The sequence below is a fragment of the Saccopteryx bilineata genome, chromosome 1 (assembly GCF_036850765.1).
Source record: "Saccopteryx bilineata isolate mSacBil1 chromosome 1, mSacBil1_pri_phased_curated, whole genome shotgun sequence".
Lineage (NCBI taxonomy): Eukaryota > Metazoa > Chordata > Mammalia > Chiroptera > Emballonuridae > Saccopteryx > Saccopteryx bilineata.
The window spans coordinates 363929951-363948890 of NC_089490.1; positions in this window are offsets into that span (position 1 = coordinate 363929951).

Here is an 18940-nt window from a genome sequence, read left to right on the forward strand (position 1 = left end):
ATAAATTTCTAGAAACATACAACATACTGAGATTTGACCATGAATAAACAGAAAATCTGAACAGACCCATGAATAAGGAGATTGAATCAGTAAACAAAAATCTCCCCCCTGGCCAGGTAGCTCAGTTAGTTATAGTGTCCTCCCAATACACCAAGGTTGTGGGTTTAACCCCTGGTCAAGGTACATACAAGAATCAACCAATGAATAGGTAGATGGGTTGAGCAACAGAATGATATCTCTTTCTCTACCTCTCTCTCCCCCTTCCTCTCTCTCTCTAAAAATCAATAAATAAATTAAAAAGAATATCTCCAACAATGAAAAGCCCAGGACTCAGATGGTTTCCCTGGTAAATTCTACCAAACATTCAAAGGAGAATGAACGCCAATCCATCTCAATTCTTCCAAGAATTTTAACAGAAGGCAATGCTCCTGAACTTAATTTATGAGGCCAGCATTACCTTAATACCAAAGCCAGATAAGGACACTACATGAAAAGAAAACTAGTGCTTGCTTCATTGAGTTTCTTTTTTTTTTCTTTTTTTTTAATTTTTATTTTTTACAGAGACAGAGAGTGAGTCAGAGAGAGGGATAGACAGACAGGCACGGAGAGAGATGAGAAGCATCAATCATTAGTTTTTCATTGTGCGTTGCAACACCTTAGTTGTTCATTGATTGCTTTCTCATATGTGCCTTGACCGCGGGCCTTCAGCAGACCGAGTAACCCCTTGCTGGAGCCAGCGACCTTGGGTTCAAGCTGGTGGGCTTTTCCTCAAACCAGATGAGCCTGCACTCAAGCTGGCGACCTTGGGGTCTCGAACGTGGGTCCTCTGCATCCCAGTCCGACGCTCTATCCACTGCGCCACCGCCTGGTCAGGCACTAGTGCTTGCTTCAGCAGCACATATAGTAAAACTAGAATGATACAGAGATTAGGACGGCCCCTGTACCTGAAATGTTCCACAAAAGAAGGGGGGGAAGGGGAGAAAAGAAAACTACAGGCCAATAGTCTGCATACAGCAGGGAGCAGGTGACTCTCAAGGGACAGCCATATAAAATTTCTCAGAAGATATGCGGAAAACTTTGTTAGCTTCTGAGAAGAAGCCTGAGGGTCTGGTATGAGTGAGACATTTTTAGAATTTTGTTACTTTTTTTTTTTTAACCTTAAGTGTATACTATTTTTTCAATTAAAAAAATAACTTGCCTGACCAGGTAGTGGCACAGTGGATAGAGCGTCAGACTGGGATGCGGAAGGACCCAGTTTTGAGACCCTGGGGTTGCCAGCTTGAGCGCAGGCTCATCTGGCTTGAGCAAAAAGCTCACTAGCATGGACCCAAGGTCACTGGCTTAGCAAGGAGTTACTCGGTCTGCTGAAGGCCCGCGGTCAAGGCACATATGAGAAAGCAATCAATGAACAACTAAGGTGTAGCAACGCACAATGAAAAACTAATGATTGATGCTTCTCATCTCTCTCCGTTCCTGTCTGTCTGTTCCTGTCTATCCCTCTATCTGATTCTCTGTCCCTGTAAAAAAATTAAAATTAAAAAAATTAGGCCCTGGCCGGTTGACTCAGTGGTAGAGCATCTGCCTGGCGTGCGGAAGTCCTGGGTTCGATTTTCAGCCAGGGCACACAGGAGAGGTGCCCATCTGCTTCTCCACCCCTTCCCCTCTCCTTCCTTTCTGTCTCTCTCTTCCCCTCCCGCAGCCGAGACTCCATTGGAGCAAAAGATGGCCCAGGCACTGGGGATGGCTCCTTGGCCTCTGCCCCAGGTGCTAGAGTGGCTCTGGTTGCAACAGAGTGACGCCCCGGAGGGGCAGAGCATCGCCCCCTGGTGGGCGTGCCGGGTGGATCCCAGTCGGGCACATGCGGGAGTCTGTCTTACTGCCTCCCTGTTTCCAGCTTCAGAAAAATACAAAAAAATAAAATTAAAAATTAAAAAATAACTTGAGCCTGACCCGTGGTGGCGCAGTGGATAAAGCATCAACCTAGAATGCTGAGGTAGCCAGTTTGAAACCCTGGACTTGCCCAGTCAAAGCACATACAACAAGCAATCAATCAATGAACAACTAAAGTGAAGCAACTAGGAGTGGATACTTCTTGTTCCCTGTCCCCCTCTCTTTTCCCTCTGTAGATCAAAAAATAAAATCTTTAAAAAAGAACTAACTTGAAAAGAGAGATCATGAATTTAAAGGGCTACTTATTAGCACACTGCCCAACAAATAGTAGGCTCAATAAGTAAAAAGTCCTTTTTTTTTGTCTTCCACTAAAACATTTGCCACCCTTTCCTTCCTTCCCTCCCCCCACCCAACAGCGTCTCCATTTGTGTATTTGATCAGTAAACATGAACTTGGTGAACACTATGCTAGGCACTGCTCTAACTGTGTAGCTGCTTACATAAAGTAGATACAGACCCTCTCTGCCTGCATGGAGCGTCTAGTCCCCATCCTCACCTCTGGCAATTTTGATTTCTTAATTCCTGCCTCCCTAGCTTTATACACGCCACCACCCCCCCCCACACACACACACACACAAAGCTAAAGTAGCTTTCCTATTCCCCTCCTTCAGAACCTGACCTAAGTTCTCCACAGAGCCTCTGGACCCCCAGGGACAATCTCCATATTCTCAGCAGAGAGACTCATAAGAGCTTTGGGCCAGCTTCCTGCTGTCCCTGCTGGGGCTCCCTGGGGCCCCAAGTTCCCTCTTCTCTCGGGCTGCCTCTCCCCCTGTAGCATCTACTCTCCTTTGGGTGGGAGGTCCCAGGGATATGTGCTTCCACAACATAGTGGCTTTCCCTAGACTGTGGCTGAAAGCTGGGATCTGTGAGACCCTAAGCTTGAGTCAGAATGTCCCTAAAGGCCACTGTCTTTGGAGAGGCAGTGCTGAATGGGAGGGCAGTAGTACACCATGGGGGTAGGAGGTTCAGGTAAAATACCTTTTTTTTTTTATTATTCTTTTTATATATATATGTAGAGAGAGAGAGAAGAGGGGGAGGAGCAGGAAGCATCAACTCTCGTATGTGCCTTGACCAGGCAAGCCTGGGGCTTTGAACCAGCAACCCCAGCGTTTCAGGTCAACGCTTCATCCACTGCGCCACCACAGGTCAGGCTAAAATACCTTTAATAGAACTTCAATTCTTTCTTTTCCTCTGTTTTTAAATCTTGTGCCAAAACAATTCATACTCTTACAGAAACATCACAAAACAGAGACAGGCAGAAGAAAGATTTATACAACTCGCATGTCCCACCTCGAGACCATTTCTACTCACACCTGGAACAGGAACCGAGGGGAAGGGGCACTAGGTCAGGAGCTAGATCGAACTCGAGTCCTTATGGTCCCTACACTGTGTGACCCTTCTCAGAGCCTCAACTTATCTACATGAAAAGTGCCCCCTCTGGCTTTCCTCCTCTGATTCTAAGTCAGTGGTCCTGAGTAGTCCACTCGTCAGATAGACCCTTAGGGAGTTCCACCGCTCAGCTATTATCATGGTTTTGTTCACTGTTGTATCCAAAAGCCTAAAATAGCACCTGAAGCATATCCAATAAATATTTATTGATTGAGCCTGACCAGGGGTGGCGCAGTAGATAAAGCATCGACTCAGAACGCTGGCTTGAGCAGGGGATTGTCCACATGATCCCAAAGCTCACCAGTTTGTGACAAAAAGGTCACTGGCATATAAAGCCCAAGGTCACTGGCCTGAGTAAGAGGACACTGGCACAGCCCGAGTCAAGGCACATATGAGAAGCTCAATGTACAACTTAAGTGAAAGCATCAGAGTTTATGCTTCTTGCTCTCTCTCTCCTCCCTCCTTCGGAAGCACTCAATGCACAACAAAGAGAAAGCAACTATGAGTCGACCCTTCTCACCCTCTCTCTTCCTTCCTCTCTCTCTCTCTCTCTCTCTTTCTTGAATATATATATTGAATGGATGGGTGGGTGGATGGGTGGGAGAGGGGAAAAGAGGATCGGGGCCATTGTAAGCGTATGGAGAACGTTACTGAATGAAGAAATGCACAGGTTGGGCAGAGCCCAGATGACTCACATTCACGCTTGATTTCCAATCTTAGGACGGGACAAGGCCAGAAAGGAATCTGTTAGAATGTAGAAAAATGTGATTCAGGCAGGACTGCAAACACTCCTCCTCCCTGGCCCAAGGCTTCATCTGCTTCCAGAGTTTAGCAAGGCACGCCCAGCAGGAGCTTGGAGCCTACCTGGGTTAACCTCCTTTTCTAGATAACGATCACCCAGGCAGGGAGACTAGCCAGAGCTCACACAGCACCCTGGATGCAGCGCCGGATGGAGAAATCAGGGCTGAGGCAACTGCTACTCGCACACTGTCCTGGGCTCTTCCCCCAGGACAGAGGGGACCTAAGTCTCATCACCTGTGTGGTGAACTGAACACACCCCAACATCCCAGTTCACCTTCCTCAGTGACCCTCTGGGTGCCATCGCACAGCCACCCAGGCTCACTAGGCTTTCCTTTCCAGCCCCCACCCATTCTTCATCTTGCTCTCAGAGGTCAGAGAGCTGTACTGGTCAGAGGACAGACAGTCCTTCAGCAGGGTTGAGAGTGTCATACTGCAGGCTGCTTTAAGGAAATGGGAAGAAATAAGCCCTTCTGTTTCTAAAATCTAGTGACCAGCCTCAGTGGCCTCGTATTGGCCATGTGACTTGGAGCAAAGGACTTGACACCCACTTTATAAGAGGAAACCAAGACAAAGAGGAGTTTACTAATTTCTGCACTCCAGCATTGCTCCAATAGGTGCTGGAGGCAAGAGCTTGTCATCCATAACACCCAGACCCTGAGTTAGAGGCAGTCGGAGCTCAGGGTGATCTGCGTAAATAATGACACTTTAGTTAGCATAGAATCATGGTCTTTGAAGCTTTGTGAATTTGTTAAAAAGTAAGTGTGCCTGGCCCTGGCCAGTTGGCTCAGCGGTAGAGCGTCGGCCTAGCGTGCGGAGGACCCGGGTTCGATTCCCGGCCAGAGCACACAGGAGAAGCGCCCATTTGCTTCTCCACCCCTCCGCCGCGCTTTCCTCTCTGTCTCTCTCTTTCCCTCCCGCAGCCAAGGCTCCATTGGAGCAAAGATGGCCCGGGCGCTGGGCATGGCTCTGTGGCCTCTGCCCCAGACGCTAGAGTGGCTCTGGTCACAACATGGCGACGCCCAGGATGGGCAGAGCATCGCCCCCTGGTGGGCAGAGCATCGCCCCTGGTGGGCGTGCCGGGTGGATCCCGGTCGGGCACATGCGGGAGTCTGTCTGACTGTCTCTCCCCGTTTCCAGATTCAGAAAAATGAAAAAATAAGTAAATAAATAAGTGTGCCTGACCAGGCGGTGGTGCAGTGGATAGAGCGTTGGACTGGGATGTGGAAGGACCCAGGTTCGAGACCCCGAGGTCGCCAGCTTGAGCGCAGGCTCATCTGGCTTGAGCAAAAAAAAAAAAAGCTTACCAGCTTGGACCCAGGGTTGGTCGCTGACTCCAGCAAGGGATTACTCAGTCTGCTGAAGGCCCACAGTCAAGGCATATGTGAGAAAGCAATCAATGAACAACTAAGGAGTCACAACGCGCAACAAAAAACTAATGATTGATGCTTCTCATCTCTCCGTTCCTGTCTGTCTATCCCTCTCTCTGACTCTCTCTGTCTCTGTAAAAAAAAAAAAACTAAATAAATAAATAAGTGTATAGGCCCTGTCTGGTTGGCTCAGTGGATAGAGCATCAGTCCAGCGAATGGACGTCCCAGGTTTGATTCCCAGTCAGGGCACACAGGAGAAGCACCCATCTGCTTTTCCCTCTCCTCCCTCTCCTCTTCTATCTCTCTTCTCCTGCAGCTAGTAGCTTGATTAGTTCAAGAGTCAGCCCTGGGCACTGAGGATGGCTTGGTTGGTCTGAGCAGGTCAGCCTCAGGTGCTAAAAATAGCTCAGTTAGCCTGACCAGGCGGTGGCGCAGTGGATAGAGCATCGGACTGCGATGCCGAGGACCCAGGTTTGAGACCCCGAGGTCACCAGCTTGAGAGCGAGCTCATCTGGTTTGAGCAAAAAAGCTCACTAGCTTGGACCCAAGATTGCTGGCTTGAGCAAGGAGTCACTCGGTCTGCTGAAGGCCCACGGTCAAAGCACATGTGAGAAAGCAATCAATGAACAACTAAGGTGTCGTAATGCGGAACGAAAACTAATGATTAATGCTTCTCATCTCTCCATTCCTGTCTGTCTGTCCCTGTCTATCCCTCTCTCTGACTCTCCCTCTGTCTCTATAAAAAGAAAAAAAAAAAAAAGCTCAGTTAATTTGAGTATCAACCCCCCAAATGGGGGCTGTGAGGTGGATCCCGGTCAGGGCACATGCAGGAGTCTCTCACTATCTTCCTTCCTCTCACTTAAAAAAAATATATTAGTGTAGTGTTTTCTTATTTAATACAGTTAGGTCATTTTTTATTTAGATTTTATTTATTTATTTTTTAGAGATAGGAGAGAAAGAGGGGGGAGAAGCTGGGAGCATCAACTCGCAGTAGTTGCTTCCTGTATGTGCCTTGACCAGGCAAACCCAGGTTGTTTTTTTTAATTTATTTTATTTTATTTATTCATTTTTAGAGAAGAGAGAGAGACAGAGAGGAGAGAGAGACAGAGAGAGAGAAGGGGGGAGGAGCTGAAAGCATCAACTCCCATATGTGCCTTGACCAGGCAAGCCCAGGGTTTCGAACCGGCAACCTCAGCATTTCCAGGTCGACGCTTTATCCACTGCGCCACCACAGGTCAGGCCTAGCGTAGGCTCTTAAATAATGTGCAGACCCTTTAGGAAATGTATACAGCGCTGCAATGATGGGGCCTCAGGCACTGCAACCTGTTAGCTGGAGGGATACAGGAGGGGCTCTGTATAAGGACCCACAAAGAATACCATGTCAGTCTTCCTTGAGGACCAGCCTTGCCCCAATCTTTGAGCCAAAAGCAATGTTGGTGGGGTGTGAGGGCCCATGCTGGTGGCCCATGCTGAGATCCCAGATCAGTTGAAGTGCCCTTTCCCTGGACTAGAAGATTAGATGCTAGCAGATAGGACCCCAGGGTGACACAGGACCTTCCCACACCTCCAGCACAAGAAGGTGTCCTTGTCCCAAGTTCCCCACTACAGGCATGGCATTCCAGGCCCAGCACCGTGGCCGCCCCATATTAGCAGAGGCAAACCAGGAGCTGCAGCCTCCAGCCTGTCAGTCAAGGTGTAAGTGAAGAAGAGCATAGCCCCAAAGCAGCCTTCCTCACTTGGACCCCCATGCCGGGGCCACCCTCAGGCACAATAGCTACCAGAACCAGAGGACAGTCCCTCTCAGAGATAGCATGCATTCCACCTTTCCAAGTTCTTTCTCTTCTGTCTCTTTCTCTCTCACTGCCGTCCTGTGAAGTACGACTCCAGTAAACAGACGAGGAACTACTACCCAGGGTGAAAACCACACTTCTTTTCAGCAGTGACCTCCCCATCCCTGGAGGAGTTTAGCAGAAACTGAAGGGCCACCTGTGAGTGGTGATTGCAGCCCAAATCCTAACAGCTGCCAGGTCCTGTTTGTACCCACCCAGGCTCCGGAAAGCACCCTGCCATTCCCCACCCTCCTGGACCTCACTATTAGCAAACAGCTCTGGTCACGTGGCTCCACTCTGTGTCTCCCACAGAACAGTCCAGCAGCTTGGCCTAGACCTGAGTCCTCTGGGGGCTGACACAACTACTTTCCCAGACTTCTCTCACTACGACCAAGTTCACCGGCCAAACTAAATTACTCACTGGTCCCGTACGGGCATTGCACATTCTCCCCCACATCTGGCTCATGATCAGGAAGCTCTATTCTTGGGGTGCTTCCCCTCTCCCCTGGCCCAACATGTCCTTTAAGATCCAACTCCTTGGCCCTGGCCAGTTGGCTCAGCGGTAGAGCGTCGGCCTGGCGTGCCGGGGACCCGGGTTCGATTCCCGGCCAGGGCACATAGGAGAAGTGCCCATTTGCCTCTCCACCCCCGCCCCCCCTCTCCTTCCTCTCTGTCTCTCTCTTCCCCTCCCGCAGCCAAGGCTCCATTGGAGCAAAGATGGCCCGGGCGCTGGGGATGGCTCCTTGGCCTCTGCCCCAGGCGCTAGAGTGGCTCTGGTCGTGGCAGAGCGACGCCCCGGAGGGGCAGAGCATCGCCCCCTGGTGGGCAGAGCGTCGCCCCTGGTGGGTGTGCCGGGTGGATCCCGGTCGGGCGCATGCAGGAGTCTGTCTGACTGTCTCTCCCCGTTTCCAGTTTCAGAAAAATACAAAAAAAAAAAGATCCAACTCCTTGTGAAGCCTTCCCAAATTTGTTATGATTTTTTTTTTTTTTTTTTACAGAGACAGAGAGAAAGTCAGAGAGAGGGATAGGTAGGGACAGACAGACAGGAACAGAGAGAGATGAGAAGCATCAATCATCAGTTTCTTGTTGTAGCACTTTAGTTGTTCATTGATTGCTTTCTCATATGTGCCTTGACCACCGCCGTTCAGCAGACCGAGTAACCCCTTGCTCAAGCCAGTGACCTTGGGTCCAAGATGGCGGCCTTGGGGTCTCGAACCTGGGTTTTCCGCATCCCAGTCCGACGCTCTATCCACTGTGCCACCACCTGGTCAGGCATGATTTTTTAAACTTTATTTGCACCTCTCTTCTGAAGCTAATTTCTACCTTGTGAAGTTTGTACACTTAATGAATAATGTAATGTGCCTATCAATGTAAGAAACAGCCATACCTGTTGAAAATTTTTAGAAGAGTCTATTTGAGCCAAAACTGACAACATATACCAGGGAGCAAAATCTCAAATGCCCCAGAGAATAACGGTTTTTTAGCTTCTTATACATATTTGAAATTAAGGAGGAGACAAAAGGAAGATTACATGGGGTGGGAGAAAGCAGTGCAGGGATTGGGTTACAAACTACTTAAGATCATGTGCTCTCGCACTTAGGAGGGGCCTGAAAGGGGGCAATTCAAAGGTGTGTTAACCGGCCTGACCAATGGTGACACAGTGGACAGAGTGCAGACCTGGGACACTGAGGACCCAGGTTAGAAACCTAGGGTCGCCAGCTTGAGCACAGGCTCACCAGCTTGAGTGTCAGATCATAGACATGACCCCATGTTCACTGACTTGAGCCAAAGGTCACTGACTTGAAGCCCAAGGTCACTGGTTTGAGCAATGGGCCACTGGCTTGGCTAGAGCCCCCACCTGGTCATAGCACATAAGATAAGTAATCAATGAACAACTAAAGTACCACAACTACAAGTTGATTCTTCTCATCTCTCTCCCTTCTCCCTCCACGCCGCTAATAAAAAAAAAGGTATGTTAACCTAGATCAGTGGTTTTCAACCTGTGGGTCGCGACCCCGGTGGGGGTCGAACGACCAAAACACAGGGGTCACCTAAAGCCATCGGAATATTTCGCAACCCACAGGTTGAGAACCGCTGACCTAGATGCATAGAAATGATGGACAGGGCTTGCTTAAGGCAAAGGTAAGTCTTTTAATAGAGAAGTTTCATGCCTGGGGTGGGTGATTACCCACCATGACCTGCCCAGTTAGGAATTAATGACCTGACCACCCTGTGAGGCTCCTTTCCATAACCCCTTCTCTTCGCCCACATGCCCCAGGTCCTTTCAGGTACAGGATTAGGTGTGTCATCTTATTAGCATCTGGCCTAGCACCTTGCCCATAAGAGGCACTCAGTGAATGTATTTTGAATGAATTAGCAATGAATAAATTGCTGTTCACCACTGTATAGAAGAATACATATCACAAAAATGCTCAATAAACAATTGCTGAGTGAATGAACTGTTTTTAAATAATTCTAGACCTCATAGGGACTTTTTAAAGAATGTTGGGCATAAAAAAAGACACAATAGCCTGGCCAGGCGGTGGCGCAGTGGATAGAGCGTCGGACTGGGATGTGGAAGACCCAGGTTCGAGACCCCGAGGTCGCCAGCTTGAGTGTGGGCTCATCTGGTTTGAGCAAAAATTCACCAGCTTGGACCCAAGGTCGCTGGCTCAAGCAAGGGGTTACTGGGTCTGCTGAAGGCCAGCGGTCAAGGCACATATGAGGAAGCAATCAATGAACAATTAAGGTGTCACAATGTGCAACGAAAATCTAATGATTGATGCTTTTCATTTCTCCATTCCTGACTGTCTGTTCCTGTCTATCCCTCACTCTATCTCTCTGTCTCTGTAAAAAAAAAAAAAAAAAAAAAAGACACAATATAGCAAAAATCTCCTTGAATGTATCACTTACCTTATGAAAGAAAAATTACAAACACAGCTGAAATTCGCTGTGTAGCCTGATTCTTTCTTCCCTAGGGAGATGACCACTATCCTGATTTGGTGGTTTGTCAATTCCAAGCTTCTGCTATATGTGGCACTGTGTTTGTAGCCACACAACAGGTAACAGTGTAAGAAAGAAGCAGTGTGACTGAAGGCAAGGCAGGGACGCCATGAACAGCTTGGAGCCGAAAGGCAACTCTTACCCTTTAATTAAATATCATTTATGCCAACCTGGGTGGACCTTGAGAACATTATCCTGAGTGAAATAAGTAAATCAGAAAAAGCTAAGAACTGTATGATTGATTCCATACATAGGTGGGACACAAAATTGAGACTCATGGACATAGATAAGAGTGCAATGGTTACCAGGGGGAGGGGAAGGGAGGAGAGGGAGGGGGAAGGTCATAAAAAGAAACAAATATGGGGTGACAGAACATGATTTGACTTTGGGTGATGGGTACACATAATCAACTGTCCAAGTGATGAGTTGTTTTCTCTAAATCTGTGTACTCTAGTTGACCAATGTCACCCTGTTGAATTTAATTGTCTAAATAAAAATAAATTTTAAAAAAGTCTCATTTTTACTTATAGGTAATAAAATTAAAAAGAAACAATGTAAAAGGGAACAGTGCTTTTAAATTCACTTAGATTTCTAGAGATTTTAAATTCTGATTTCACTAATGGATATTTTCATGTTAGGAATTAGCTAAATGTTTAATTTTTTTTTTTTGAGAGTACATTTACTAAAGCTGGGGACAGTGAAACAAGAAAGGATTTAGGATAGAAGAAACAACGGGAGAGCCCAGGCGGGGCTGCTTTGACTCTGGAAACGTTATGTGAAAGAAATGAGCCACATGGGGCTGCATGGACGCACTGGGTACTAAAAGTCACAGTGACAGAAGTGGGCCGTGGCTGGGCTACTTTTAGCTCACTGCCAAGACAGAGAAAAGAGGGCCTCGGAGACAGATTTAGGGGTTATCCTGGGACGAGCTGCCACTGATCCCCTGGATGCAAGTCTCATGGGGTCCCTTAGAGTTTAGAAGAGAGCAAAAGTAGATGCCTGTGAAAAGGTGGGGCACAGGCATGCTCCGAAGAGAGCACACCATGGATCCTTTTTTTTTTTTTACTTTATTTATTCATTTTTAGAGAGAGGAGAGAGAGAGAAGGGGGAGGAACAGGAAGCATCAACTCCCATATGTGCCTTAACCGGGCAAGCCTGGGGTTTCAAACTGGTGACCTCAGTGTTCCAGGTCAATGCTTTATCCACTGCACCACCATAGGTCAGGCCACACACCATGTTTCTGTTAATTTTTAAGTTGCCTTGTGTAGAAAAACAGGACTTTAAAAAAAAAAAAAGCACTGAGGTATACTGATAGGAACACTAGGCATTCTAATAGTCTTAGTTCAAGTCTCAAAAGTAGGTTACCATTTCTGAGCCTCCATTTTCCCATCTTTAAAATGGGAGTAATTTTTATTTTATTTGTTATTTATTGATTTTAGAGAGAGAAAGAAAGACATCAATTTGTTGTTCTACTTATTTATGCATTCATCGATTGATGCTTGTATGTGTCCTGACAGGTCATCAAACCTGTACCCTTGGCATGTTGGGACAACACTCCAACCGAGTTACTGGGCCAGGGCTCTAAATGGGGGTCATTAAAAAAAAAAAAGTCGGCCCTGGCCGGTTGGCTCAGTGGTAGAGCGTCGGCCTGGCGTGCAGAGGTCCCGGGTTCGATTCCCGGCCAGGGCACACAGGAGAAGCGCCCATCTGCTTCTCCACCCCTCCCCCTCTCCTTCTTCTCTGTCTCTCTCTTCCCCTCCTGCAGCCGAGGCTCCATTGGAGCAGAGATGGCCCGGGCGCTGGGGATGGCTCCTTGGCCTCTGCCCCAGGTGCTAGAGTGGCTCTGGTTGCAACAGAGCGATGCCCCGGATGGGCAGAGCATCGCCCCTGGTGGGCATGCTGGGTGGATCCCCGTCGGGTGCATGCGGGAGTCTGACTGTCTCTCCCCGTTTCCAGCTTCAGAAAAAAAAAATAATAATAATAATAATAAATAAATTCCTTAATTCATAAAAAAAAAAAAAAAAAAGGCAGCTTATGCCAAACCTCCTTCCAAAAAAATCCTGGGGTTAGCTTTTTGGGAAGTTGTAAAAATCAAATAAATAATAAATGTGAGAGTACTTTTAAATAATAAGCTGCAGGTCTACAGTAGTTAGTTTAGCATCACCAGCAACAACAGCAATATACGCCACCTAGTGGTGGAAAAGAGTAACTGCATGCAGACACAATTCAAATGTGGCACATACTATATATATAGTGGGCACAACACAGAGCCTTACAAGGATTACTGGACATTTGAGAAAAAGACTACCTTAAAAGACAAACAAAATACCTCAGAGGAAACAGAAAGTGTAGAGGTAGAAAACATTTAAGATTACCATTAAGTATTCAGAGATGAGAAAACAGATCTATCTATAAAACAACAGATTTCTATAAAAAAGAAAATCCAGCCCGACCAGGTGGTGGCACAGTGGATAGAGCGTCCAACTGAGATGCAGAGGACCCAAGTTTGAGACCCTGAGGTCGCCAGTTTGAGGGCGGACTCATCTGGTTTGAGCAAAGCTCACCAGCTTGGACCCAAGGTCACTGGCTTGAGCAAGGGGTTACTCAGTCTGCTGTAGCCCCACGGTCAAGGCACATATGAGAAAGCAATCAATGAACAACTAAGGTGTCACAACAAAAAACTGATAATTGATGCTTCTCATCTCTCTCCGTTCCTGTCTGTCCCTATCTATCCCTCTCTGATTCTCGCTCTGTCTCTGTAAAAAAAATAAAATAAAATTTAAAAAAATAATAAAAAAGAAAATCCAGGTAACAAAAATGAGCTGAGCAGAGGTGAGCTGGATCTGACTCATAAGGGTTCAAAGGAACCAACTGTTAAATTTTCAGGAATTAGGCCCTGGCCGGTTGACTCAGTGGTAGAGCGTCGGCCTGGAGTGTAGAAGTCCCGGGTTCGATTCCCGGCCAGGGCACACAGGAGAAGCGCCCATCTGCTTCTCCACCCCTCCCCCTCTCTTTCCTCTCTGTCTCTCTCTTCCCCTCCTGCAGCGAGGCTCTATTGGAGCAAAGATGGCCCGGGCGCTGGGGATGGCTCCTTGGCCTCTGCCCCAGGCGCTAGAGTGGCTCTGGTCGTAACAGAGTGACGCCCCAGAGGGGCAGAGCGTCGCCCCCTGGTGGGCGTGCCGGGTGGATCCCAGTAGGGCGCATGCGGGAGTCTGTCTGACTGTCTCTCCCCGTTTCCAGCTTCAGAAAAATACAAAAAAAAAATTTTTTTTTCAGGAATTCTGCAAGCCAGTTAAGCACTGGCATTATTATTATTTTTTTTATAAATAAATTTTTATTATAATGGGGTGACATCAATAAATCACGGTACATATATTCAAAGGAAACATTTCCAGGTTATCTTGTCATTTAGTTCTGTTGCATACCCATCACCCAAAGAGAGATCGTCCTCTGTCACCCTCTATCCAGTTTTCTTTGTACCCCTCCCCTTCCCTCTCCCCCTCTCCCTCCTCCCCTCCCCCACCCCCCATAACCATCCCACTCCTGTCCATGTCTCTTAGTCTCGTTTTTATGTCCCACCAATGTATGCACTGGCATTATTAAAAATTAAATTGTGCCTGACCTGTGGTGGCGCAGTGGATAAAACATCAACCTGGAACGCTGAGGTTACTGGTTCAAAACCCTGGGCTTGCCTGGTCAAGGCACATGTGGGAGTTGATGCTTTTTGCACCTCCCCTCTACTCTCTCTCTCTCTCTCTCCTCTCTCTATAAAAGTGAATAAATAAAATCTAAAAATAATTAAATTGTATAAAACTCAAAGGAAAACTGTATTCAAAACAAATAAATAGCCTGACCCAGGTGGTGGCGCAGTGGATAGAGCATCAGACTGGGATGCGGAAGACCCAGGTTCGAGACCCTGAGGTTGCCAGCTTCAGCACAGGCTCATCTAGTTTGAGCAAAGCTCACCAGCTTGGACCCAAGGTCGCTGGCTCGAGCAAGGGGTTACTCGGTCTGCTGAAGGCCCACGGTCAAGGCACATATGAGAAAGCAATCAATGAACAACTAAGGTGCCACAATGAAAAACTGATGATTGATGCTTCTGATCTCTCTCCGTTCCTATCTATCCCTTTCTCTGATTCTCTCTCTGTCTCTGTAAAAAAAACAACAAACAAAAAAACAAAAATAAAATAATATAAATACTCAAAACTTACCAATTCCTAATAATTTTATACCATTTTTTTTATTATCCAAGGTCTTAAAGTCATTTACATTTATTGTTCCTGTAGCGGGGAAATACAATAAAATGAATGGTCTTCTACCAAGCCTCTCTCCCAATTCCATTGTGACATCTCATTGGTAGCTTAAAATCTGCCATAGTGGGAATGTTTATACCACAGAAACAGATAAACACTGCAAATCAGAGTTGTCTTCCCATTACCTCCACCAAGAGTTAAACATTTACCAAACATACATTTAACATTTATACAACATATAGCCTGACTGGGCGGTGGCGCAGTGGATAGAGCGTTGGACTGGGATGCAGAGGACCCAGGTTCGAGACCCCGAGGTCGCCAGGTTGAGTACGGGCTCATCTGGTTTGAGCAAGGCTCACCAGCTTGGACCCAAGGTCACTGGCCCAAGCAAGGGGTTACACAATCTGCTGTAGCCCTTCCAGTTAAGGCACATATGAGAAAGCAATCAACAAAAAACTAAAGTGCTACAACGAAGAATTTATGCTTCTCATATCTCTCCCTTCCTGTCTGTCCCTCTCTCTGTCTCTGTCACAAAATAAATAAAAAAAATAAAAAAACACAGCCTGACCAGGCGGTGGTGCAGTGGATAGAGCGTCAGACAGGGATGTGGAGGACCCAGGTTCGAGACCCCAAGGTCGCCAGCTTGAGCACGGGCTCATCTGGTTTGAGCAAAAAGCTCACCAGCTTGGACCCAAGGTCGCTGGCTTGAGCAAGAGGTTACTCGGTCTGCTGAAGGCCCACAGTCAAGGCACAAATGAGAAAGCAATCAATGAACAACTAAGGTGTCGCAACAAAAAACTGATGATTGATGCTTCTCATCTCTCTCCGTTCCTATCTGTCTATCCCTGTCTATCCTTCTCTCTGTCCCTGTAAAAAAAAAAAAAACCCACAAAGAAAAACATCATACAACATATAAACATACACACACATACATGTTTACCAACATGCCACCGGCTCTGAGAAATTAAAAATATGAGGGCAAGCTCAGGTGGTACCTCAGTTGAATAGAGCACCATCTTGATATGCCAAGGTTGCAGGTTCTATCCCCTGTCAGGGCACATACAAGAATCTACCAATGAATGCATAACTAAGTAGAACAACAAATTGATGTCTCCATCTCCCTTCCTCTCTCTCTAAAATCAACCAATAAATTTTAAAAAAATGTTTTAAATATGAAGGCAGAAATGAAAAACTTAGTAAGATTGGAAGATAAAGTTGAACCTCCCAGAAAGTAGGATAAAAGATGGACAATAGTTGTTAAAAGATGAAGAACATGAGGATCAGTTCAGAAAGTCTTATGTGCAAATAATGAGTTCCAGAAAGAGAATACAGAATATAGAGCGAAAGAAATATAAAAGAAATAATTCAAGAAAATTTCCCATAACTGTGAGGTAATTTTGAAACTGACAAAGCTTGAGTACCTTGCAGAACAAATAAAAAAAGATAAAACCAAGGTATTATTGCAACTCTTAGAACACCAAACAATAAAGAGACGATTCTAAAAGCATCAAGTACAGAAAAAAGGAAAAAACAAAAGGAGTGGAAGTTAGGATAACATCTGACTTCTCAATAGCTATATAAAATAAGCAGTGATAACTTTTTTTTAAATTTTATTTATTTATTTATTTTTTACAGAGACAGAGAGTGAGTCAGAGAGAGGGATAGACAGGGACAGACAGACAGGAACAGAGAGATGAGAAGCATCAATCATTTTTTTTCATTGCGTGTTGCAACACCTTAGTTGTTCATTGATTGCTTTCTCATATGTGCCTTGACCGCGGGCCTTCAGCAGACCCAGTAACCCCTTGTTGGACCCAGTGACTTTTTTGGGTTCAAGCTGGTGGGCTTTTTGCTCAAACCAGATGAGCCTGTGCTCAAGCTGGCGACCTCAGGGTCTCGAACCTGGGTCTTCCGCATCACAGTCCGACGTTCTATCCACTGTGCCACCGCCTGATCATGCAGTGATAACTTTTTTAGGAAAAAATTATTTCCAACCTAGAATCTATTCCCAGTCAAATTCTCTTTCAACAGTGAGAGTTGAAAAAAGAATATTTTGTGCCTAGCCTGCAGTGGTGCAGTGGATGGAGTGTCAACCTGGAATGCTGGGATCACTGGTGCAAAGTCCTGGACTTGCTGGGTGAGGGCACATACAAGAAACAACAATGAGTTGATGTTTCTTGCTCCTCCCTTCAGCCTTACTCTCTCTAAACACAATAAATAAAATCTTTTTATTTTATTTATTGGCTTTAGGGAAAGAGGGAGAGAGATGGGAACATCGACCTGTTCCTGTATGTGCCCTGAGCGGAGATCAAACCCACAACATCTGTGCTTTGGGACAATGCTCTAATCAACTGAGCCATCTGGCCAGGACAATAAATAAAATCTTAAAATTTTAGGCCCTGGCCGGTTGGCTCAATGGTAGAGCATCGGCCTGGCATGCGGGGGACCCAGGTTCGATTCCCAGCCAGGGCACATAGGAGAAGCGCCCATTTGCTTCTCCACCCCCCCTCCTTCCTCTCTGCCTCTCTCTTCCCCTCCCGCGCTGGGGATGGTTCCTTGGCCTCTGCCCCAGGCGCTAGAGTGACTGGTCGCGGCAGAGCGAGGCCCCGGAGGGGCAGAGCATCGCCCCTGGTGGGCGTGCCCGGTGGATCCCAGTCGGGCGCATGCGGGAGTCTGACTGTCTCTCCCCGTTTCCAGCTTCAGAAAAATACAAAAAAAAAAAAAAAAAAAAAAAGCTTAAAATTTTATTTATTTATTTATTTATTTATTTATTTTACAGAGACAGACAGAGAGTCAGAGAGAGGGATAGTTAGGGACAGACAGACGGGAACAAAGAGAGATGAGAAGCACCAATCATTAGTTTTTCGCTGCGACACCTTAGTTGTTCATTGATTGCTTTTTCATATGTGCCTTGACTGCAGGCCTTCAGCAGACCAAGTAACCCCTTGCTCGAGCCAGCGACCTTGGGTCCAAGCGGGTGAGCCTTGCTCCAACCAGATGAGCCCGTGCTCAAGCTGGCGACCTTGGAGTCTCAAACCTGGGTCCTCCGCATCCCAGTCTGATACCCTATCCACTGCGCCACCGCTTGGTCAGGCAATAAGTAAAATCTTAAAAAACAAACAAAAAAAATCTTTTTCCAAAATCTCAATTTTTTTGTGTATATGTGACAGAGTCAGATAAAGGGACAGATAGGGACAGACAGGAAGGGAGAGAAATGAGAAGAATCAATTCTTTGTTGCAGTTCCTTAGTTGTTCATTGATTGATTTCTCATATGTGCCTGGACCGGGGGGCTACAGCAGACCGAGTGACCCCTTGCTCAAGCCAGCGACCTTGGGCTCAAGCTGATGAGCCTTGCTCAAACCAGATGAGCCTGCGCTCAAGCTGGCGACCTCTGGGTCTCGAACCTGTCTTCTGCATCCCAGTCCAAGGCTTTATCCCCTGCGCCACCATCTGGTCAGGCCAAAAATCTCAAATTTATGTACATTCACTTAACCAGTATTTATTGAGAACCTATGTGTCAGATATTATTCTAAATCAGGGGTCCCCAAACTTTTTACACAGGGGGCCAGTTCACTGTAACCTCAGACTGTTGGAGGGCCGGACTATAAAAAAAACTATGAACAATTTTCTATGTACACTGCACATATCTTATTTTAAAGTAAAAAAACAAAACAGGAACAAATACAATATTTAAAGTAAAGAACGACTAAATTTAAATCAACAAACTGACCAAGTATTTCAATGGGAACTATGGGCCTGCTTTTGGCTAATGAGATGGTCAATGTGCTCCTCTCACTGACCACCAATGAAAGAGGTGCCCCTTCCGGAAGTGCAGCGGGGGCTGGATAAATGGCCTCAGAGGGCCGTAGTTTGGGGACCCCTGTTCTAAATACTAGGGCTTTAGCAGTGAAAAAACTCCTGCTCTAATAGGGCTTACTTATAAGCTGAAAATATCAATATAATAATTTAGGTAACTACTCTGAAAAACAGCAGTTTGGAGGAGATGGAGTACTGGGTGCTTATTTATTTATTTATTTATTTATTTATTTATTTATTTATTGCATTTTTCCGAAGCTGGAAACGGGGAGGCAGTCAGACAGACTCCTGCATGTGCCTGACCGGGGTCCACCCGGCATGCCCACCAGGGGGTGATGCTCTGCCCATCTGGGGCGTCACTCTGTTGCATCCAGAGCCACTCTAGCACCTGGGGCAGAGGCCATGGAGCCATCCTCAGCGCCCAGGCCATCTTTGCTCCAATGGAGTCTCGGCTGCGGGAGGGGAAGAGAAAGACAGAGAGGAAGGAGAGGGGGAGGGGTGGAGAAGCAAATGGGCGCTTCTCCTGTGTGC